Genomic DNA, 25,168 nt, shown 5'->3' with positions numbered 1-25,168 from the left:
TAGTAGGGCCCGTTGCAAAACATGTAATTGGGGTTTGTCCCCCCAACCACAGGGAGATTTCCCATTGATCACAATTGGAGGATGTTTCTTCTTAATTGTCGATCGATGTCGAAACATTGTGTAGAACTGGCCCTGCTGATTGAAGAGTTTAATCCCGACGTCCTCTTTTTAACGGAGACGTGGCTCCAGCTGGAAGCCGACCCTGCCACAGTATGGGCCACTCCTCAAGGCTATACTTTAAAGCGGTTGGATCGCAAGACGGGCAGAGGAGGAGGGCTAGCCATCATTTATAGAGATCACTATGGATGCCGTGTTATTCCCTCCATTACATCAGCCTGCGAGAGCTTACACTTTGCTTTAGAATTCTCCCCCACTACCACCTTTACAGGCATTTTAGTCTATCGACCGCCTGGAACTCCTGGTCAATTTGTCACGAACATGACGGATGTAGCTGCAAACCTAGTGCTCACCTCGGCAAATTTTACTATGTTAGGCGACCTAAATCTGCATTTGGACGACCCGCTTGATTCAGCAGCCAACAGTCTTCGACTGAATCTTCAAGCCATCGATCTGATCCAAAAAGGATTTCTCCCGACACATACAAAGGGGCACCTTCTGGATCATATCTACAGCAATCTAGATAGCATAAATGTTAAGTCACCTATACCACTGCCTTGGTCCGACCATTACTTAATACCCTTCATATGGTCCACGAGTGCTACCCCCACTGTACAAGATCATAAGAAACACTGGGGGAGGAAATGGGTCTCGCTTCCCGCTTCCATGTGGGAATTAGCTCTGGCCGAACTTAAACCTCTGAAGGCTACAAACCCTAACATAGCTACTACCAATTTTGATAATTGGATTCTTAACTCCCTTGATCAAGTTCTCCCGAAGGAATCTTTGCATTCGATAAAAAGATCTAAAGTAGCCCCCTGGTATTCCCCCGCCCTAAGAACTATGAAACAATCCTGTCGTAAACTGGAGAGAGCCTGGAGGCAGGATCACTCACAGCCTAAGAAAGCAGAGTACAGAGCTGCAATTAAGTCATATAAGGAAGAAATGAAGTCGGCACAAGCCCAATTTTATGAATCTAAAATTAATCTAGCCGCAAATTCTCCTAGAGAGATTTTTAAAATTGCCAAGTCATTGATTTCCCCTTCCCCTGAGCAGTTGTCATCTGACAGCGCGTTAGCCCGATGTAACAATCTGGCCATCTTTTTCTCCCAGAAAATCCAGACTATTTACCCTTCTTTCATCACAGGTAGAAGTGACTCTGAGACTGCCACCGTAACAAGTTCTGACCCTTTAGTTCCTTGTTCGCTGGAAGAATTTCCTCTCCTAGATGCCATCTCTTTAGACAGAATGATCCCTAAAGTCACCTCGGGATCTCCCAATGATCCAGCACCTCCGCAGGTTCTTACCAAGGTCATTGATGCCATTCGCCTGGTCATCTTAGATGTCCTTAACTCCTCTATCACCTCGAGCACTGTCCCAGCCCCGTGGAAATGTGCAATGGTTAAAGTCCTTTTAAAAAAACCTACCTTAGATCAAAACAATCTGGCTAACTTTCACCCTATTTCTCTACTTCCCTGGATGAGTAAGCTGCTTGAAAGGCACATTAATAAGATCTTAGTAGATTATTTAGAATCTAACAAACTGCTATGTGTCTCTCAGACGGGATTTCGCCCTCAGCACGGAACCGAAACAGCTCTGCTGGCAGTGACGGAAGAAACAAGATCTGTGCTGGACCGGGGAGGGAAAGCAGCCATCATTTTACTTGATCTCAGCGCCGCGTTCAACACGGTTAACCATGCCACTCTATTACATCGTCTGAAGGGCATGGGCGTGTCGGGCGCGGCCCTGGCATGCATGACTTCCTTCCTGGATGAGCGCTTCTTCCAGGTGTTTGAGGGTGAGGTAGTTTCCCCCAAGCAACCACTCAGTTGTGGGGTTCCCCAGGGCTCCGCCCTGAGCCCCACACTTTTTAATGTTTACATGAGACCTCTGGCAGAGATAGTCCATCCCTTTGGTGTGCGTATTGTCACCTACGCGGACGACACTCAGTTGGTGGTCTCTCTGGACCACACTGAGGGGTCGACCAGTACACTGGACTCCTGTTTAGAGGCAGTGGCCAAGTGGATGGAATCCTCCTGTCTCAGATTAAACGGGGAGAAGACGGAGATTATGTTGCTGGGCAACCCTGCGCCGACCACTCTGGCTTCTATCTGGCCCAGATGTCTAGGCTCTCCTCCCCCCCCAAAACCTCAGATAAAGAGCCTTGGAGTCTGGCTGGACAAATCATTAGACTTTTCCGTCCAGGCCACTAGAACGACATCTACTTGTGTCGGGCTAATGAGAATGCTCCAGAAGGTGCTCCCTCTGCTTCCGCTCCAGGTGAGGAGAATCATGGTTCAGGCCCTGATACTCTCACGCCTGGATTACGGAAATGCCCTATATCTAGGAGCCCCGGTGGCAGTGATGAACAGACTCCAGGTTATTCAAAACTGCGCGGCTCGATTACTATTTAACATCCCTCTCTGGCAGTCGGCCAAGAAGGCCTTGAAAGAATTACATTGGCTCCCTGTGGCTGCAAGGGTGCAATTCAAGGCCATGTGCATTGTACATAAATCTGTACTTCTATTTTTTTTAGATTCAAGCACTGCACACCATAATTACTTACAAAACAACTCACTACTTCCCCTTTTCAAATCCACTTCTTTCTATCTGTTCCTATCTCAAACTCTCCTAAACAGACAAAGACTCACAAGCACAATCCAAATGCAATCAATGCACAAAAAAATGCACTAACCTTCTAACAACTAATCTTTGGTTCCGGAGTGGCCTCCTACTCGCCATAAAAGCACTTCAATGCCTCGTCAGGGGTTACAAGTGATATATAAATACAATTACAATTGCAATTAACATACAGGGTTTGTACTTACTACCTGCACCCCTTCCATACTCCACTGTTCCGAGACTCATAGCGATATGAGGCAGCCACTGGACAGTAATCAGTGCTCTAGGAAAACCTTAAATAAATAAATGATCTATTGCCCACTTCTGCTTACCCTCTTTAGCTTGCAGAACATTTAGTCAGTGATAGCGAACAAGACACATGTTCAGCTTTTTCTCACCTGGGACAATCTAATTTTAGGTCAAACAGCGTTCAAACTGAGTATTCCAAAGACGACTGGCATCTCTGCCTTCAATACCTTGAAAAATCCCTCTATTAGAAACTATCCTTTTCAGGTGGGTGGGCCTGCCATGAACACTTGGTCCCCATCACAATGCTGCAAAGCACAAAGGCACTCCCTTTAGTAACCTAAGGAGTAAGAAAGGTGTGAAAGAGACTGCAGCACACGGCACTGAAGCGTATCCCGATTGTGCGTTAGATGAAATTCCACTGTTGTCCACTATAAAGATACTTATTGTATTGCCTTCCAAAATAGGAATTGCTAAGTTCCTCCTGCTAGCAGTCAAAACTGTAACATTAATCTCTCTGCAGTAGGTGCATAATCTACAGAGAAACTGTACTGTTACCACCACTTTCACCATACTACTACCACACCTCCCAGTACTTCATTTGAACCGGTGGTTGAGGTGTAGTCCACCGCACTCATTTTTGGGGACTGACACTTATTTCTCCTCATCACATGTATCCTGAGTGCAAGGGAGAGAAAAACACACACAGAGAAAGATGAAGGAAGAAAAAGATGGAAAAAATGCAACAAAAGGCGAAAGTAGGAGGAGCCTGCACAAGTGACTTAAAGGGTCAGGGAGTGTCTGGTAGTGGTATAAAGAGCTGGAGGTGGATTGAAGACTAGCAGCTTTAATATTCGGCGCTCTGGTTCTGAGCAGAGCGTTAGACACCGGCACTAAAAATTAAGCACTGCCTCTTCCTCCCCCATAACCCTTTTCCCAGGGCCAGTTCTAGGATTTTTGGGGCTCTGGGCAGAAGGGAAATGTGTGAGGCCGTCTAATTTGCATAGACTTGACCCATTCAGGGCTGTTTGCATCTGAATAGATGCCCCTGCTCTTGAAGCTGCAGCCCCTCCCTGTCAGACACCTACAAGCAACTCTTAACAGCTCATCAAGGGCTGAAGGTGTGAGGGTTGCTTATCTCCAACTGCCATGGAGCTAAACAGCGGTGCTATAGCCATCCTGCTGTGCATCTGCGTGGGTGGGGGTGGAGGCCTATGTGCTGGACAAACCTGAGTTTGCATCTGGGAATGGGGAGGAGGGGCCCTCCCCTTGGGTTCCCCTTGCTACACCATCGCTGTGAGGCCAGGGGAGGGAGCCTCCTAAGGTGGCACACTTGCAAGGTGGCACCTTTCATGCCGTGGTCTGACTCTGTCGCAGGTGCGGGCCCCAATTGGAGGGCTGACTACGGGGCTCGGGGCAGCTGCCCACACTGCCCATGCCTAGCGCCTGCCCTGCTTTTTCCACGTAAGCAGTTGTTCGCCCTTCTAACCTTACATTTCGAATGTACAATCTTCTAAGAAATTCCTACATTCGCCCTAATTTTGCGAACTTGCGAAGAGATTCTGACAGATCTAGGGACCAAGAAAGATTTGAACAAATACATACATCGATCTAAAATACCTCTTAGATATGCATGAGTGTCTACAAGTTATTTTAAAGCAGTTTTCCCAGGCTTAACAGTGCAGACCGGAGCACTCTTCGAGATGAGGTAAGTGAATTGTGAAAGGTATTTTGAAGGTGCCAGGGTGGTGACAACTTTTAGAATGTAAATATGGATCCTGTGTCGGGTGCCAAATGGCCATCTATATAAAAAGAATGAGTAGGGGTCTTTATAGAGCTGTAGGTGTTTAATCCATTTGATTTAATTTAATTATTTGCATTGAGCAAAATGTCACAGAGCGGCTGCTAAAAAAGCAAAGCACTATGGTCTGCAAAAGATACCAAGAGGGATCACATGAAGGGGAGGTAATGGCAAATCAGAAGCAGTCTTACCGTTTTAGACAAAGCCTTAGGCTGCGGACGATGACACGATCATACTAGATTAACAGTCATAACATTTTTCTGTTTTTTATTTATATTGTGAAGCTACTAAAGTCTAAAGTTAGTTTCAGTTCTTTTGTAGGAAACATCAGGTTATCCTCCCTGGTAGCTGAAAGTGCTTTCAATGAACTTTGACCGTTTAATCTTTGGTAACCTAGCTAGTGCTCCATTACATGGCATCAGGATTTGTTTAAGGCCAAAAATGAGACATTCTGGATTTCTATGGGTTCTAGTTTCACAGATAAATGTACACATGAGAAATCAGTTTAAATATTAAAAATAAATACAAATATTTTAGGATCCATTTTAATGTACATTAATGTTACATATGTATTTTAACTGTAGACCAAAAAAAGAAAAATGTTACAACACTATCAAGTTGATTTTGAATTAAATATTTAATTAAAATTAATTTATTGAAATTAATATTATTTTTAACGGTTTATTTAAAAAAGGACCCCACTAAAAGTAAAAAGGTTATATTTAGTTATTATGTACCAAAAATTACTAAAAGGTATGCATAGAATTATTTAAATCGATTTAATTATTTAAAAGCAGAGTTACATGTATTTATATATTGTAAAAAGATTATTAAAATACTTTAAAATAACATAGTATTAATTTTTAACATTACATTAAATGTATAGCTATATTTGGGCTTCCTTTGAACCAACATACGCCAACCTATAGATGGGTTGGTGGGAAAAAGAGGTGGCGTGGTCCGAAAGTCATACACAAGTGGTGCTCTGGGTATGCTTCATTAATGACTTCATTCTCATGTGGAAAGAGGAAGAGAGCCTGTTGCAGGAATATTTGCAAACATTGAATGAAAAAGTATAACTTCCACTTGACAGCAACCTGGAGCTGTAATAACATCGAATTCTTGGATGTATCTCTTAAAGCGAATGGTGATAGACTGGATACTCAGGTCTTACGTAATCCAACAGCCTGCAATTCAATTCTGCATAGGAATAGTGGACATCCAAAAGCTCTTAAATGGAGAATTCCATATAGTCAACTTCGAAGGGCACATAGGATATGCTACCCGGACACAATATTTGAAGAATAAGCCACTGCCATAATTGTCAGATAACCCCATAAGATCCTAAATTAGGCATAATTCAGGGTCAAAATGAGAAAGAGAGACGATCTGCTCTGTGGTAAGATACATCCTAAGAGAAGCCGTAGGTGCGACCGAACACAACAGGAAGCAATGGACACTACCCCCATAAGGGTTTTTTTTAGAGTTTAATCAGGAACATCAGATCTATCTTTACATGTAATTGGCATGTCTTGCAACATGATGAACACATCAGAACAAGAATTGGCTCTCACCCCAGATCACGTTCTGTAAATCCAGGTCTCTGGGGATATTTTAACACAAAGTATGTCAATCGACTATGATAAATCAAACTGCCACTCCAAAACGAGTCTTGGCTTTTGGAGATCTGAACACTGCAAGGTATGCTCATATGGCACCAACACACAAACATTTGAGACCTTTGAGAGAAAATCATGTGCGATCAGAGAGAGGATAACCTGTGAGTCAGAATTTGTGGTGTATGCTCTACAATGTGGATGTAGAATGAAATATATTTGAAGCACTATCCACAAACTTAAAATGTGCCTCCTACAGCACCTCAGAGCCATAAAGAACCCGAACAGAAGCTAACCAATGGCTAAACACTTTTGGGAGGTCCACATAGTGACTCAAGCAGACTTACCATCTATGTTATCAAGTACATCAAATCACACCCCCGTAATGGGGATCAAGAACTTGAACTGTGAAGAGCTGAGTCCATAATATTGTTACTACTGGATACAGAAAAGCCATGGGGGCACAATCTGAATGCAGAACTGTATGTCCATATATAGCTTGCTTGCTGTTAATGATATGGATATATAATAACACAATAGTAACACTGTGCATCAGAATGATGTTCGACCCAAGGTATATTGCCTGTTCATTGTAAAAATCTCTGTTACTGATCACTGTTATGAAATTATTTTAGTCAACTGGAACAGAATCTAGCTTAGGTTGTATTAGCATTGTTGCTTGTTGTTCTATCACTTCAGATGAACATTTTTTATTGATGTATTTATTCCCTCTGCACTGCATTAGCCACTTTACTTACTTTCAAATACCAATCTATCCCTACATATGACAGATTTTCCTTCCTTACTTAGAACCTATATTTCCCAGCCAGGCAGTGATGGGTTATGTCTGTCAGTATTTTTTTGCGAAAGCAATTTATCAGGTTGCATCGTGGCACTTACAGATTTATTGGGCAGCATATATCCAATGGGTGGAGAAGTGTGGCTCAGTGGATAGAGGCGGCAGACCCGGAAGCTGAGATCACTTTAAAGTCTTTGGATATTTCCACTTTAGCACGTAGTCCCTTTTGATTGTCCTCAAATAATATAGTTCATGTTTACAATGAATTTTACATATACACATTTTATGGAAATACTGAGGTATATGAGGACACCACATGTAAGTGATTCGTAAGGGTGCCATCTGATAACTTGAAGAGTTATGATTATCATACATACATCCTGAGGCTTGAACTAAAATTTGTATATAAACAATGAGTCACTTTATAGTCTGTTTAGCCCTAATAGACTTTTAAAACATATTGGTCCTGACAGCTATTTCATAGTAGTGACTGTACCCTTATGTAGAATGTGGGCTTACATGTGTTCGGCACTCTAACTGGCATTTGCGCTGAAGTCCAAAGTCACTTTATAAAAGGTGTATTAATCCCTGTTATGTGGTATATATTTTTTAACCTTCTGTCTAGAAAGGCAATTACACTTTAACACAGACACACTTTAGGAGTCCATGGGTTCAATAGGGTAATTCGAACTATCCAAGACATATATCCCGATTTGGGTCAATAGGACACACTGATAGACCCTAATCTTACTCCTCTTCTTTATGCTCCTCAGCACCTGATATTTTAGTGTACAGATAAGATGGAACATTTAGTTACGACATTCACCTATGACCTGATATTGGAGCCACAGTAATGCATGGATAACTACTCCTCTGTTATGTTGCATTAATTGCGGACCTGTATAGGACTGAAGTTGAATTTTGCCACTAAACCACTGGATCAATAGTGATTTTGTCATTATTTTTGTCCCCTGCAATGTCTGGGTGACATTTCAAGTTCTGAACGTTGATCTAACTGTAGGGTATACAGCTGCATGGAAACATGCCTTGAGATATTTGTTGAGCCATCTTGTTCATAGAAGGAGGACATTATGCCATTTTTCTCTTTTCCATTAAAGTTCCCTCATTGCTTTATATAAAAATATAATCATAATATTAAGAATATGTTCAGATCGACAATTGACTTATTAGTGTATGTTTGGGACCATAATTTGTTAGATGAATTATGAGATTGGAATAATGAGCAAGTATATGAAATTATATCATGAATAATAGCAATTCTAACCAAAGATTGCCTTAGGAGAATGCAATGTATATAAAATGGCAATAGAAATGTGTTGAGTTAAGTTGCTTGGGGGAAGTGCAATAGTAGAGGGACTGCTTTTAAATCACAGGGGTGAGAAGTTACAGGTTGCCTAGTTGAAGTCATAAGCCAAAACGTGTAGAGAACTTGTTTTTGATTTGGTGCAAGTCAAGATTCAATAAAGAAGCTTTAATCCACCTTCCTGAGTCCGGTGTCTCATATACAATTTCCTGAGTATGGTGCAGCGGTTGTTGGTGAATGAAGATCACCAAGATATACATATATATCATTTATATATATATTTTTTCTTCTAAAGATTTATATATTTTTTTAAATTCACAATAAATTAATTTAATTTAACATTATTTCCTATGGGGTGTTATTTTAAGTCCCTGTCGTCAGTATTTTCTATGGAAGGGTGTTGTAGTACCAGTGATTGACCATGTGTGATGCTACACTTACTTCAGGTCTGAGCTGGAGTACATTTACAACTGTTTTTGGGACCTCTACTAGCTGTTGAAGTCTTAGAAGACCAGTTTTAGAATAGGAATCGGCTTACTCTTTTGTTGGTCCCAAACCCCTCCTTAACCCTCCCAAAACCCCTCCTTACTCCTTCCTTAATCTCACTTATTTAGTCATAGGAATTCCCCATTCCTGAACCACTCCCTTGTCTGTCCCAAATTTACTACAAAAAAAGTACATATGCATGTGCAATGATCTCCACGGTCGGACAGAGATTTCCGAGGTGTAGACCTACACACAGGTTTGTGAATAGAGATTTGAAGTATGTGAATGGTACTATTGTAATACCACTAAAAACACAACAAGATGGAGTTTTTGAATAGACCCCTTTATTTTTAGTTTTTATCTTCTAGACCCAATGGAAAATGCAGAGTGTCTTCGATTTGGTGTTGCATTCTTCTGGAAGCAAGGACAGTTAATTTCATAATACCTTTTATTTAAAGAGCTTAGAACTAGTAGATGTGTGATAGGACGTGCCCTTCAAAAATCAAGTTATTATTATTTCTGATTACTTAGATGTGGCATAATATCTTACTATAGTCTTGGGATCAGAATGCAATGGGTAGCTTGGTTTTGAATGAGCTGCAACTCTTTTATATAGTTGTTGGCAAGACTTTTAGGAAGATCAGCAACAGTCTAGCAATGACATTATAAAAAGCAGAGAATTCTTGATTTCTGTTTTGGCATTGCTTAGTTAAAAGGCAGGTATATTTGATTACTTGATTAACCTGAGAGAGTGGGACTGTATAAAAAAGATTGCTAGGTTCTGGACATTGTATTTAGGCTGAGGGGGATTCCAGCCGCAAGTGGCCAGTTGAAGAGAAATTCGCCCGATTCAAACACATGAAAATAAGGATTTTTCATTTGTAATTTACTTCCATTGAAAGCTATGTTATTAGGGTAAGACTATGAAGAGAATAAAGCCTGCATTTGTAGAGGAAGATTTGGTAAATCATTTGTTAGTGTGCTTCATGTGCGTAGGAAATTAGAGAGGTGGATCTCAGATGGTTATACCAGACATAGGGAGTGATATAAAACGGGATCTTGGAAACGTAAAATGAGGTGGTGTGGATAATGCATGCTGAATAGGTGGTGGTAGACATAAAAAGGAGGTGTGATCACAACAATAATGAGTCTCATTTTACTGTTATAAGTGCAAAAAATGGGTTTATCGAAAAAGAGTATAAAGTTGACCAAGAAAGTGATGAGAGGAGGAATGTCTTCCAGGGGAGATGCTAAGGGGAAGTTGATGAGCCCAGTCTGTGAGGTTTGAACCTTATTAAACATCATTACGCCATTTACTTTCCAGTATTTGGTGGCAGAAAAGTGCTTATTCACAGAAACTTGAGACAAGCCTGATAAGGAGAGGGGAAACAGAGAAGAACTAAGTGCTGGTATCAATGAGGTGGTAGTTGAAATAAAACCAGATACATTTGTCACAGCCAGATCTTGAGTACTGATGCAGCAGAAAGCTGGGCAAAATGTCTCTCATATTCACATCACATATATTTCAACAACAACTATTTCCTCTCTGGGCCCATAACATATCACTAAACTGCCATCCGTCCTTCAATGGATCTTCTATGTGAGCTAACGGGGACTTGGATATTAAGAGAACGTGAGGCAATTCCTCATGAGGACCTGGAATAACAAAATGCCAAATACATGCTAACAACTAACAGACATTTCTTTAGACACCATTAATGATAAGACCGATGACAAGAAATTTCACAACAAGAATGACTCAAATGTAATAAAATTTGCTTATGTAAACCATTATTCTAAGCCTCAATTTAAATGGTCAAGAACATAAATCACATCTATAATCAAATTAAATAGAAATAATTTAGTACAATTGGTCACACAATGTCATACCGATTCAAAAAGATAAACATTAACCGAGATGGTCTCCCTACCCTGTCCCCGGAGTGGTCGGAGCTCCGCGAACTGTGGACAACTGGGACTGATGAGTATTATCTTCAATGTTTCTGTTCTGTTTACAATATCACTGTTTCTTTTTCTTTCAGGGGGGGGATGGAATGTTGGGGGGGCTGGGGTGGGGAATGTTGGTGGCGACTGGAGTGATTTGTGGCACATACGGTGGGTCTGGAGAGGTGTGAGAGTGGCTGTGGGGAGTGGGCTGCGGCACTGGAGGGTTTGCGGGAGGCGGAGGGTCAGGCTGGTGAGGCGCGGGAGGGGTCCTTGGGTCGCCTGTCACTGTTCCTTTGCACGGAAGATGGTTGACTGTGGGGGGGGGGGGCCCAATGCTGTCTATAGAGAGTTTTGGTTTATGGGGACATCATGCCGGTTAGTATAGGGACATGGAATGTTAAGGGCCTGAACTCGCCACAGAAGAGGCAGAAGGTGTGGAAGTATGTGACTGATCATCAGTTGGATGTTGTGGGGCTCCAGGAGACCCACCTAGCGCGTAAGGATGAGCTGCGCCTTCGACATAAGGCATTTCCCATTATCTATAGGTCTTCGGCGTCCACAAAGCATAGGGGGGTGGCTCTCCTATTTCGCTCTACGCTGCACTTCCAGCCTCATGATGTCTGTAGTGATAAGGATGGACGCTGGCTGATGGTGAAGGGGCTTGTCCGAGGGAGACTCTGTACTTTTGTGGTGGTATACATCCCCAACGCTGGTCAAAATCAATTTTTGCAAGGAGTGTTACAACGTGTGGGTGACTTTGCGGAAGGGAACCTGTTCCTCCTGGGGGACTTTAACCTGGTGTGGGATGCGAATGTGGATAGCTCTGGGACCCATAGGGTACATACAGGGGTGTTTTCTCCCTCCTCACAGCAGTTGGTGGGTGAACTGGGTCTGGTTGACAGCTGGCGTTTCTTCCATTCTACCTCCCGAGATTACACTTTTTTTTCGCATGTCCATCATTCTTACTCCCGATTGGACCACATTTTTATTAGCCAGGCACTTAGAGGTGATGTCCTTGACTCCGTCATTCTTCCGCTCTCGGTCTCTGACCACAGTCTGCTGGTGCTTAGCCTCCGGTGGTCCTCACCTGGTGATGGGCAGCGGAAATGGTACTTCCCGGCCTCGGTGGTGCGGGACGATGTCTCTAGTAAGGCGCTGCGTAAGGCCATCAAGGAATTTCTCGAGCTGAACCCAGTGTCGGACACCTCGGTCTCCAACACTTGGGACGCATTGAAGGCGTCCATCAGGGGCACTTGCTTGGGCCTCAATGCAAATCTTAATAAAGCGTGGCGCAAGGATAGGGAAGCTCTGGAGACCGAATTGGCGATCCTTGAGCAGGCTCACAAGCTCAACCCTTCTAGAGTGACCCTCCGGCCTTTGACCGCAGTTCGTGGGAAATTGAGAGCCCACTACAATAACTGGGCCGAATTGACGCTATTGAGGTTAGGCAGGCAGTCTTATTCCTGCGGTAACAAGGTGGGAAGACATTTGGCACGGAAGCTGCGGGATAGGCGGGAGCGTGAGTATATCGGGGGGATTCGGGACGCTGCGGGTGGGCTGCATCACCGGGACGAGGAGAAGGCGACCGTTTTTGGCCGTTTTTACGAAGACCTTTATGCTGGAGACGAGCTGGATGCGGAGTCTCAGAAGCAGTATCTGCGGCGCTTGCCCCTTCCCCAGGTATCCAAGGAGTGGAATGAGGTCCTGGAGGCACCAATTACCAGGGAAGAGGTACTCGGGGCTATTAAGAACCTGAAACTGCACAAGGCCCCTGGACCGGACGGATATACTGCCGTCTTCTATAAGACGTTCGCCTCTGAACTTTGTGACTTCCTGGTGTCCCTCTTTAACGACATGGCTGAGACCGGCACTTCGAAGGGTTCCCTGGCCGAGGCGGTTATTACGGTCCTGCCGAAGCCGGGGAAAGACCCCACCCAGTGTGCCTCGTTTCGCCCCATAGCGCTCCTTAACTTGGATGCGAAATTATATTCGACAATCCTGGCGCATAGACTGCAGGATCTGTTACCAGCGATCATACACCCTGACCAATCCGGGTTTATCAAGGGGCGCCAGACGCACGACAATACGCGCAGAGTTGTACATCTCACTGAAAAGGCGGACAGGTTTCGCATTCCGGCGGTACTGGTGGGGTTGGATGCCGAAAAGGCATTCGACCGTGTGGACTGGCGCTTCCTGTTTCATACGATGACGGCTTTTGGCTTTTCGGCGAAGTTCATTACCATGGTGAAGGCCAACTTCTGCAGTCCTAGATCTCGAGTGGGAGTCAATGGTCACTTGTCTGCATTCTTCCCGCATACCAGAAGCACTAGGCAGGGTTGTCCCCTTTCCCCTCTCCTGTTCGCGCTGAGCATTGAGCCCCTGGCGGTGGCAGTGAGGGAACATGAGGGTATACGGGGCATTCCGTTCACGGGAGAGCAACACAAAATCACGCTCTTCGCGGACGACGTACTTCTTTCCATTGCGGACCCAGAACGCTCGCTGCCTTGTGTTAGGGAGACCTTGCTGAACTATGAAGAGGTGGCAGGCTTCAAGGTTAACTACAGCAAGTCGTATGTCCTGAATCTTACTCTATCGCCAACAGACACGGAACGCGTGCGCACTCTGACACCCTTAGCCTGGGCTGCTGACTCGATTGTCTACCTAGGGGTCCACTTGACTCCTACTGTGGGCAAACTATTCGCGGCCAATTTCCCCTCTCTGCTGGCAAAGACTCGAGCCGAATTGGACAGATGGAAACCTAAATTTCTGTCCTGGCTAGGTAGGATCCATGCTGTGAAGATGGTTCTCCTTCCCAAATATCTGTATTTATTTCAGGCCCTGCCCATCTCTTTGGACGGCGACTTTTTTCGGCGTCTTAGGACGCTGATCTTGCAATTTGTGTGGCAGGGGGGCCGAGCACGCTTGTCCTTTGCGTTACTACGTAGGCCGAGGTCCGAGGGCGGGGTGGGACTTACTGACGTCCAGCTTTATTACAAGGCGGCACAACTGAGAATTTTGGTAGAGTGGTCACAGCAAACATCGGAGAAGCATTGGCTGCATATGGACCGGAGTGTGGCGGGGAGGTCGGTTTGGGATCTGGCTTGGAAGCCTAAGAAGGACTGCCCCTTGAATGCCTATATAAGTACTCCTACGGGTACTGTCCTGAAGGTATGGGACACCCTTGTTGGGGATGAACGTTGGACTACATTCCCCTCACCCTTCACGCCCTTGCACTTCAATCCAGCCTTCCCGCCGGCTCAGCGGGAGGGGCCCTTCGATGCATGGAGGGAGGGGGGTTGTAGGGCTCTGACTCACCTGTTCCATGGTCAGGCTCCCCTCACTTTTGCAAACTGCGTGAGGGACTATGGGGTTCCCCAAAATGACCAATATCGTCATGCACAACTGCTCCATTGGGCCACGTCGCCGGGGGTACTGGAGGCAGCCACGAGACCACCCTCCCCATTTGAGGCCTTCCTGCTGCGGACGTCTGTAATGAAGGGGGCCATTTCCTTCCTGTATCAGCTCCTGCTTCAAACGGCGGTCTCGCCTAGGCCTAGGTATATGGAACAGTGGGAAGAGATGCTGGGGAGAGATGTCTCAGACACTGAATGGACAGCATTATGGCGGGATATCACGAAGTTTAATCACTCGCTTCACCTCAGGGAAGCCCACCTTAAGACTCTTATGCAATGGCATTTATGCCCGACCAGGCTACATCGCTTTTATCCGGCCACTTCCGATAAATGTTGGAGGGGTTGCGGGTTTCTTGGGACTTTCGCCACTTCTGGTGGGACTGCCCAGTGATTCGGCCCTATTGGGAAGAGATTCTCTCGCACATTAGGGAACTTCTGCAGTATCCCATAGAGGACTCGATGGCCTCTGTTCTACTAGGCCTCCGAGAACCCGGCCTAGAGCACCAGACCAGAGCAGATAAAAAGATTTTGTGGCTTTGCCTGGGTGCTGCCAAGCTTACACTGGCAGCTGCCTGGAAACAAAAGGAGGCACCGGCAATTTCGCTGTGGCACGCACGACTGTGGAAACTTCTGAGTTTGGAGAGAATGGCGGACATATTCCTTGGTAATTTTAAGAACTTCCAATTCCAGTGGGGTCCATTAGTGAATTTCCTGTCTAAAGGCTTACCATCCGCTGTCTGTCCCGCATCCCTGAGGTCACTTCATTTATTTCAGGTCTAATTTTGCTACCGGAAGGAGTTTTGGATTGACTGAGTCGCCACCATGGGGGGAGGGAATGGGTGGGGGGGGAGTTCTGTTTATCGGTTTACAGTTCACCGAGGTGCATAGCGACGATATCTGGCCTGGTTATTTGGTTCAGCCGACCTATGGACATGTCAGCTCGGCTCTGTGTTGCACTTGTTGAGAGACTACAGCCGGGGGCGCATGCCAAGGACTGACTTTGCCTATGTTATTACGAATTTGATGCTCTGCTTTTTTTTGCTCTTAGATGGGCCCTTCCCGAGAGGAATTGTATCGCACCTTGGTGAACTTCATGTGTGTAATGTTCCTTTAAAACTGAAAATAAAAATGTTATAAAAAAAAAAAAGATAAACATTTGCTGGTAACCTAGCAAAAGAAGAGACAGAGAACATGGGAAAAGTCAAGATTCAGAATTTGGGTTATAAAAACCAAATATGCAGAATTGAAGCACAATGAGTCACAGGAAAAAGTCCATAAACTCTTCAGCCGAAGAGTTATACCTGCACACTTTACCAGCTGGCAAAGTACAGGTTTAGTCAGTTCAGAAAGTTACAAATGGATTTGGCATAGAAAAGGAAATCAGAGTTTAGTCCAACACCATGCCAGGCAGGGAAATTGAAAATGACAACCAGCCTGACTCCTCCTCCAAGGGGGCAATGGTAATTTCAAACGTTCTCAGTTTATGCCCATAAAATACCCTTTCCATCATGCCACATGGTTTCCATCGGTTGTCCACAGTCGGGTGCTCATGGTGTGATCAATACCTCACTAAGAAATCCAGAAGCATTAAGCAATCCTTTCGCGAAATCATCAAATGTAATAACTTTATTATTTCCATCCTTTTCTCGGAAGTAAGAAAAGTCACTTTGTTCACTGTCTGTCCATTCCCAGACACTCTCCATGGGTTTTCAATTGTATTGATACATTTCTGCTAAAAGTGTTGCTGAATCAAAAGAGAGTCTTTTGTTTTCAAGCATAAGACAGAAACGTCATGAAAAGTTCTCACAGCCTCAGAAATGATTACTTCAGCCAGATTCTGCTTTTCGAACGAGGAAAAGTAGCATTTGAGGCCTACATGAAAACTTGCTGAATCATTACCATGTTATGATTTATATAAAACACATCCATATGAATAATTCAGTTTTTTCTTAGTTAACTCACTCATTATTAGGTACTACTAAAATTATTTCAAATGTTATTCATTTTTCAATCAAATTTATATACACGTGTCAATTTTGTCATCCACCTTTATATCGCACAGTACGAAAAGTAAAACTATGAATTCTTAATTTTGTCAAACAAAAGCATTTTAATAGTTTCCAAGTGTTTCATGTATGTAAGCATTAATGTAATTTGCCATATTTAGTAACAATCAGCATTAAATCTTCTGGGTTAACTATGTTTACAAAACTCGTGAATTCATTGCATAAGCGAATGACATTTTCCCTCTTTTTTTACGTCTTTCACATTTCAAAACATTTTTGCATGCTTTTAAGATGCAGTAGCAAACCTCATTTTTTTCGTCTTCAACCATTTTATATGTTTTTATCATAAAATTATTTATTGTCGTAAATCTCATTTCATGGTGAGAATTGATAGAGGCAATCGTCATTGAACTTTTACGCTCCATTGGTTCAGAGAGAAAAGGAGGTTGCAAGGATGGGGTCTTGTGAAACCTATTACTAGTACTGAGCAGAACATGGAGCTGGTGGAGCCCCAGATTACACAGTAGGACCAGTGAGCAAGGTAACTGGAGAACCAGAAGAGAACCGCCCGAGTGATGTTGAAGCTTGACATAGCTATAAAGAGTGTGATTATCAATAGTATAAAACGTGACAGAGAGATCAATGAAAGGGACTATGTAGAAGAGATAGTGGTAGAGCTTCCACGTTATGCAGAAATTGACTTCAACAAAGTAAGCCTTCAACAAATACATTTGGCAGAGGCCTGTTAGCAGGGGACAAGACATATTATTTTGGAAGGTTTTTCAGAAGAAAGGGAGATGGGAGTGGGAGGTACGTGTTCAGTCACTGAGTTTGGTACTGGGATGCTCTCACTGATTTTGAAGGCGGAGGGAATGGCATTTGAAGTGGTTGGTAATTCTAGATACAATGACAGCATGAGTGTAAATATTTAGGGGTAAATTCACAAAAACATTTGTGTTTATGGGGAGCAGTACAACAGGAGTACTACTTTGTATACTTTTACATGCCTTTGCAAATCAGTGCTGAAAGGTCCAATTCTCTATTAGTAAAAGTGCAAGTGCAATGTACCTTTATATTTCTATTAGTTGTATATGAACAATCTCGGAATATTCCCATTTTAGATATTTTGGGGTCAATTCTCAAAGGCATGTTAGAGTACACAAAAGAGTATACAACAGGCGTACTACTTTTGATACTTCAAAAAAAACATTGTGTCTGAGCCCCAATGATGTGAATCTGAAAGAATACAGAGGACAATTACTTGTCAATTTTCTTTAGCTGTTCAAGTGTTTAAGGAGCAAGTTAAATCAATTTTACTATGAAAAGAATCACTTGCATATGCATTAGGAAGTACTACAATTCTGTATTGCTAAATATGATGATGTTATTTTTGAGCAATACAAAAAAGACGGATTGGCTAGTTTGAGAACAGTGTCAAGGTAATCTTGAGGTGTAAGTGAATGCTGAGTGGCACTGAGTGTTTGTGGCTGTGTTACCACAGAAAAGAAATAAGGATGTGAATAGTAGCTATGAAGGGGTGATGTATGCACTGATCATTTACATTTTGGTTTAGAAGGTGGTAGTGAAGCTTCTCCCTGTTAGACTACTTGTCTTGTGGATAGGATTGTAGATCTTTGTAGAGAACATTTGGAGATCTGTGTGAAGGAAATAAGCTAAAGTTTGGCACCAGGTGGAATTCCAGAGGTCGGAGGATGAAAGAGTAGAGAGGAAGAAGGTATATGTACTAAGAATATCCTGCATCCTGTCTTTTGCTATTTTCAGAGTTGATCATGCATGTTGGCTCTTGTTACCCAAATGTCAAGTTTTAACCAAGGTCGGGGTTAAAGAGTGGAGCAGATGCAGAGAGAGAGGGTCTAGGCAGCATCGAAGAATACTTGCATATCTTCAAATAGGCCAGTGTAATACAGTAGATTCTACAAAAAAGAGCTCTTCCTGAATTTAATCACAAAAAAAACACTAAGGCAGCATATACACCATATATCAAAGGGACAATTTGTGCTGGACAATCCTGATCATCTCTGCTGGGTACCAAACAAATTATATTTTTGGGCGACGGTGGTGGTAGTAAATGTAGTAATAAATGGACGTCTGTATTTGAAGTAACAGGTGTGTCCGCTCTACTTCCACTGTTCTCAGATTAGCATTGGTTGTGTTTCTCGCTGAAAACGAGTTCCAAAGCTCCAGGCTGTGTGTGCACAGGGCACTGGAGCTCAAGTTGCAATTTTGATGGAAATAATTATTTTTCGCATTCACCCCACATAAATAGGATAATGTTTTAGAAGCTCCTTTGTCCGTTTCTCCGTTTTTGTCAGCTACATTTTTGGGGCAGACATCTCGGAATCCCTAGTTCATTTAGCAGCTGTGCTGCCGCAGTAATAGTCTGGAAAGTGCTGCAGCAATTAAAATGCATAATTCATAAAGAAAATTCACATCAATATTATGATATTCTTTGCATTTAAAGTTTTACGACCAATGTCATGCAAGAGCAAATTTAACAATAGATAAGTAACCCGTGCCAGTTTACATTAGGCCTGCTGTTCATGTTTGCACCACAAACAATACACCAGAAGCAGGTGTGCTAATATATGCAGACATGCCAATATAGGCTCAATACATAATTTCTGCACTTTGCTGCATATATTTGCATAATGCTTCTTTGATGTGCAACTCTCTAAGGCAGTGCATGATAAACAGGGGGATCAGGTGGAGTGTGCCTCGGGGAGGGCTCAGGGCAGATTTGGCCTGGTCTGGTCGTTGTTTCTGATTCTTGTTTCAGATGTGATAGCTGTCAAGGTTACTGCAACAGGAATAACACAAGGTAAATGATAGAAGAAAAAATCTGAATTTTCAACAAAGGAAAGGAAGAGAAGTCTATTAAGCTAAATGCAGTAGGTGACTACTATGATACATATTCTTATCTAAGAGAAACTGAAGGTCCAATCATATGAGGACTGCCAGGCCCACCCATTTTAGCCAATCATTAAACAATGCAGCAAACAATAGGGCCTATTCACAAAACTCATTTAAGAGTGCAAAGTATTACTCCAGTAGTGCTACTTTACGTCAGCAGCTGCTCCTCCACTGTGGCGGAGGAGCATTGCCCATCTCCTTCCAGCAGTTTCAAAAGTTGAAAAATAAAACGATGGTAAACCAGATTTATTATCTTTTTATTTTTTCAACTGTGCCGTGCCCTGTGGCGCGGCCATCATGGGGGTAGTCACAAGGGGAGTGGTAGGCACTGCTATAAGTGAGCATGTGGGTTGGCTGGCCATCTCAGGACAGCCAAACCCACATGCACACAGAGCTGTCTCCAACCCAATCTGCGTTGACAGCTTGGAGACAGCATACAGAGGCTCCCAGTCTCCCAGGGAGCGCAAATCAAGGGCACTCAGGCCAATCCTGAAGCTGATCTCATGCATGAAAGCAGCTTCAGGATTGGACACAGGGTAGACTAGGAGCCTCTGCCTGCAGTGGAGCCACGAGAGGCACAGAAGACCAGCGATGCAGGAAGTTGCAGGCAGCAGGTAAGATCTGTTTTTTTCTTCGTCTTTCTCGGTGCTCCCACCCCACCACTCTGCCCTAACGTCAGTCACTACCATTTTATGTACTCACAAAAGCTCGGGTCAGAGAGCTCTTCTATGTCCTCAAGTGGAGAACTCTGCCACACATGCAGAGATCTCTGCACACCAGGCGCGCAAAGCCCATTGGCCTCAAAGGTCTATCCTTTGGCTCAAGAATTGGTGTGAAATGGCAGAAAGAAATGAAGAATTGACTTTTCACCTTTGTTGGAAAGTCGGTTATTGGTAGGGGCAAATGTAGGTCTGCCACTGGCAATAAGGCCACTAACACATGATAGGACTCAGCATAGGTCTTAGAAAATTATTCATTTGCTCAACCCTTGGTAACGTGGCTGCGAGCAGACAGGCTTAACTTCAAAGACAGGTATGTAAAGCATTCGAAAACACCATTTCAGTAAATAATTAAGACACAATGCAAAATAAAAATCCAACACTAATTTATAAAAATAGGTGATATTTGTATCTTTTAAATGACACCAAAATGAAAGTAATCCACTGCAGGGAACCAGAGATATGAATTTTTAAAGATTAGTCACTTTCTAGTGCTTAGAAACCAACAGCGCCCCTTTAAGTCATTTCGTTTTCTCTGTCAGGGACACACCTTTATAAATTGTTCTGAAGAATTCTCACCTCTGTAGTGGGCCGCCTTCTTCAGCAAGCGGGGTCCAGTTAGAACACCTTCCTGGCGTTCTGCTTGCAGGTCCCAAAGTATCCAACACATAATCCAAGGTTCTGGAATCTCCAAGAGGGTTCTTGAAAGTGTGAAAGTTCAATTCCGCAATCCACTTGAACAAAACCCTTACAAATCCACTGGTACTCCAGGATTTGAATTCTTTGTGGGGCTGTCCAGGTGAGTTCTGTTAACCTGTAGCTTGCAGGGAGTCCACTCTTAGTCCTTTGGCAGCAAGGTAATCCACAGGGTTGTAGTTTCAGATCGTGCAGTCTTCATAGGTCAGGCCTTAGAGTGCCTTGCACGCCTTGCACAGCAAAAACTTTCCAGCAGGGCACTTCTTGCTTCATTCAGTTTCAAGCAGCAGATCTGGAGGGCTCAGCCCCTCTCAGATACTTATTCAAAATTCTCTGGGTCAAGCACCGGGTCACTTCTGACCAATGAGAGCAGGGCAACTCCTCATAGCTATGACCACATCCTGTGGAGTGTGGCATTAGTTTGTTCCAGAGTGCATCATTCTTCCACATCCATAATGGCTGATTTTCCAGCAAGGAGGTAAGAGCTGGCTAAACACATCCCCTGGAATGGCTTATTTCCATGGACTCTCCCCCTGCTATCTGCACATACCTTCCTTAAGCCTAGCCCTGACTCTGGGTCAAGACTGTCAGAGTGGACTGAAACCCAGGCCTCCCCTCTGCCTTTGAAGAGCATAGTTTACGATGCCACCTCCTGGCCTGGCATTCCTATAGACCAGCAAACTGCCCTCCCAGCAGCCTGGCTAATCCCCTTAACTCTGACCAATCAGGGCAGACCACTGAAAAGCTGAATTTGGACTTACAAACAAGAAAGTCTCATTACTTCTTGTATGTATACTTTAGGAAAAATTCAACAATATAATATTGTTGGATTTACTACTACCATTCTGGGAAGTCTTTAAATGGTCCGGCTAGTCCTCTCCTATCAATATTTATTAATCAATCACTTCCTACCATGTTAACCTATGGGCCATGGGGTTTGCAATGGGGAAAATGACTTGGGCCACTTCAAGAACCAGGGCTTATAAAACCATAATTAATAAGCATTTCCCTAATTTTTACAGGACCCCCACCCCCTGTGCAACTAGGGGAGACTTCAGGGGTTCTGAATCTGCAGAAATCGTACAGATAATCCTTACCCAAGTCGAATGTGAGCAGCTGACATGAAAACCTTCACTTTACCCAGGCATTTAAAAACTCATTTTATAAGGGCACTCCTTATAGATAACTGACCCCCCCACTCCTGGGATACCTAGGGGTGACCCTGGGGGTCCCTAATATGCAAAAACATGGTCACTGTTTCATTTTTAAAGGCCCCTATCCCCAAAGTCGAGTTTGGGCACAATTTAAGACTTAAAAGCTGTCCTAGCCACCAGGGATGCTTTTAAACTGACCTCAGGCTTCAGCAATGCACACATGCTAGTGCAGAAAACCTGCTGGCCTCTAAACTGCCCTGCCCCAGGATACTGGAGACTTCTAGGTAGGTTAAATCCCCTGCCCTATTACATACTAGGGGCTTATGGGGTAGGTCATGCCAATTACAGGGGTACCCCACCATACCATAGTGTACCCTAGTGTATGTTGGATGTCTTAACTGTATTCTAATGTGTTCCTTTTAGCTTGGCACTGGCACTGGGCCTGGTTAAACAGAGCCCAGGGTCAGTCAGAGTCAGTCAGAGTCAGTTACCGCCAGTTCCAGTCAGCAAAAGGTGGGGGGGGGGGTGCCCAGAGCACAGGATGACTTTGCAACACCCGTTATGAAACCTTTAGATTGGAAGTGTTGTACCAGTTGAAAACTATCATAGCCTCTTTGCGACCTTTACCTAGACCAACCCAGTTTGAAGTGTTACATGCATGGATTAGGGCGGCACACAAAAGAAATAGGGACAGAAGTCAGGAAAGAGTGAAAAGGTCGGTTAGGGCATTCCAAGATGCGAAATGGGATGCATTGGAGAAAAGGTGGAGAGTGCAGACCATTGAAGGGGATACATTGTTTCCATTAATGGTCAAGGAAGGGAACACCCAGAAGTGTAGCGACAAAAATGACAGCGATACAGATGATAGCCTGATAGAAAGGCTGTTAGCAGAGAGACCACCTCCATGTAACCCAGACGTGGAAGCAGGGAAATCAACTCCGACAGAAGGAACTGGAGAATCGCAAGTTTCATCTAGTGCAGGAATAGCTGGGAAAATCTCGACCGGAGGAATGAGAATGCAGACACCAGCGAATAAAGAAGCTAGGAGGTTGCCGTTTGCTCTTACGGTACCGGTTACCATTGGTCCCATAGTGTCAATGTATGATCCAGATCAGGTGAGGAATGGGAGGTCGTCGCAGTTAGTAGTGGCAGAGGGAAATAGCTCTAGAGGAAATGGTACAATGAACGGAATGGTTCATTTACCGAGACCCGCGGAATTGAGTACTCCGTTGCCAGCTACGTCAGACTCGTCAAGTGGACCGATGGATCTGAGGGGGCCCATGCTAAACTCTTTTGCCGAGTTGAGATCAGATTTAAGGACGTGGGAACAACCAGTGGAGAAAAAGAGTGACAGGATGACAAGAAATTGGGACCATGGAATCACAGAGAACAAACCCGTTCCTAGGGATACCATTGAAAGGAATAGATGCAGAGAACGGAATAGCGATTGCGTAGAGTCGAGTGGCGCATCTAGTCGGGGTACTCTGAAAGTGGCTGTAAGGGCAAAGATGTTGGATGTAATGAGGCTAAAAGTGGATGAGATAGTTGAAGGAAATTTGCCTTTAGAAAGAGTGGAACTTTATGAACCAGATGAATTTTTGTTTGTAGCAAAGGATGTGACTCGTAAGGCAAGGTCAGCACATGAGAAACTAACTGAGTTGGCAAACAGATACGAGGTGGATTTGTCTAAAACACAAATGTTACAAGGAAACCACAGATTACAGTACAGTGATCAGGACCTGGAAGAGAAGAGGATCATTGGGTTAAAGACTCACATTCGAGAATTGATCATAGGGATACGGACATGGAACAGGCTTGATAAGTGGGAAGAAAGGTGGTCCAAAAAGAAGAGTATCAGGAAGAATGTAACGGAGACACCGCCTCCAGGAGGGGGAATGTCAGGAGTAGGGAATTACCTTGTTCGATATCGTAGTTCTGAGCGATTTGTGGGCAGCTTGTAAAGTTGTAATCGACTGGCCTACCTCTGAGCCAAATAGGGATGCTGTTACGAATGGTCCTTCACCTATTGTCATGAAAAAATATGAGCAGGTGATCACATAGTTGAAGTCCAAGATGTCATCACAGGATATTAATTGGATCAAGATAGATCGAACGGTTCAGGAACCAAAGGAGACAGTGCATGAATACTATGAGAGGCTTTTACAAGTCTTTAAACAGTACAGTGAGCTGGATACTTTAGACCCCAAAGACATGGAACAGTTTGTTTCTAAATTCGTCTTGGATCTAAAGCCTGAGATTTGCCTCATGGTCGAACAGCATTTGATCTGCTGGCAGAACAAGCCGGTAGATGAAAAACTGTGATATGCCAGGTATTGCAGTGATGAGGTGGACTTGAAACATAGAAAGCTTAAGGATAAACTGATGTTAGTCCAGATGCAAGCAGCTGATAAGGGAATCCAGATGCAACCAAATGGAGGAAGTTAGGGAAAAAACAGAATTGTCAAAACCAAGGAAAGGGAAATTCAGGGGACCCCAAAGTGAGAGTGGATGTAGCGACATTGAAAAATATCACTGCGTGTCACCTTTGTTACCAGGTCGGGCATTGGAGGTGCGAGTGTCCCTTGAACCCAGCGAATCAGTTACAGCTAGAGGGGGACACAGTACAGGTGCCCGAAGTGGCTAATGCTGTGTTGAGACCAAGAGCGATGAAAGGGGGGACGCTGATTCCACAAGTACAAGTTCCCCAGCCACCAAAGATCTCACAAGGGACTCTGACTTACCAGCAGATGCCTCTTTTTGATGGAAGCGATGGGTACTATTCAGACCTGTTGGCATGACGGTGCCTGAGGGGGGAGGAAGACTGCACTCTTGGGGCAGTCTTGGAGGTAGACCAGAGGGGACCATTTGTAGAGGCTGAAGTTGATGGTCACCCTCCCACCTTTTTGGTTGACACTGGTGCTACCCGTTCTACTGTGAGATCTACAGTAGTTCCAAACCTAGCCCTCTTGTGACAATCAATCCAAGTTGTAGGTGTAGCAAACAAGGGAATAACAAGCCTGTTGACTGAGCCGATTCCCGTGAAAATAGGAACTTTCCGACATCAACACCAGTTTGTGGTGTGCGACTCAAGCCCAGTCTGCTTGCTAGGAAGGGATCTTTTGTGCAAGCTCAACTGCACTATCTATTGCACCCCCAAAGGAGTGGAATTGCAGACTAATGATGATGATGCCACCTTTAAGGTTGCAAATCAGCATTTGTGCATGGAAATGTACCCAGTGGTGATGGTGGAAGAGCTCCCACTTGATCTGAGAGATTCAGTCTCCCAGAGGG

The sequence above is a fragment of the Lissotriton helveticus genome, chromosome 6, assembly GCF_964261635.1.
Source record: "Lissotriton helveticus chromosome 6, aLisHel1.1, whole genome shotgun sequence".
Lineage (NCBI taxonomy): Eukaryota > Metazoa > Chordata > Amphibia > Caudata > Salamandridae > Lissotriton > Lissotriton helveticus.
The sequence above is the reverse complement of the archived record's forward strand: the minus strand, read 5'-3'. Positions refer to the sequence as shown.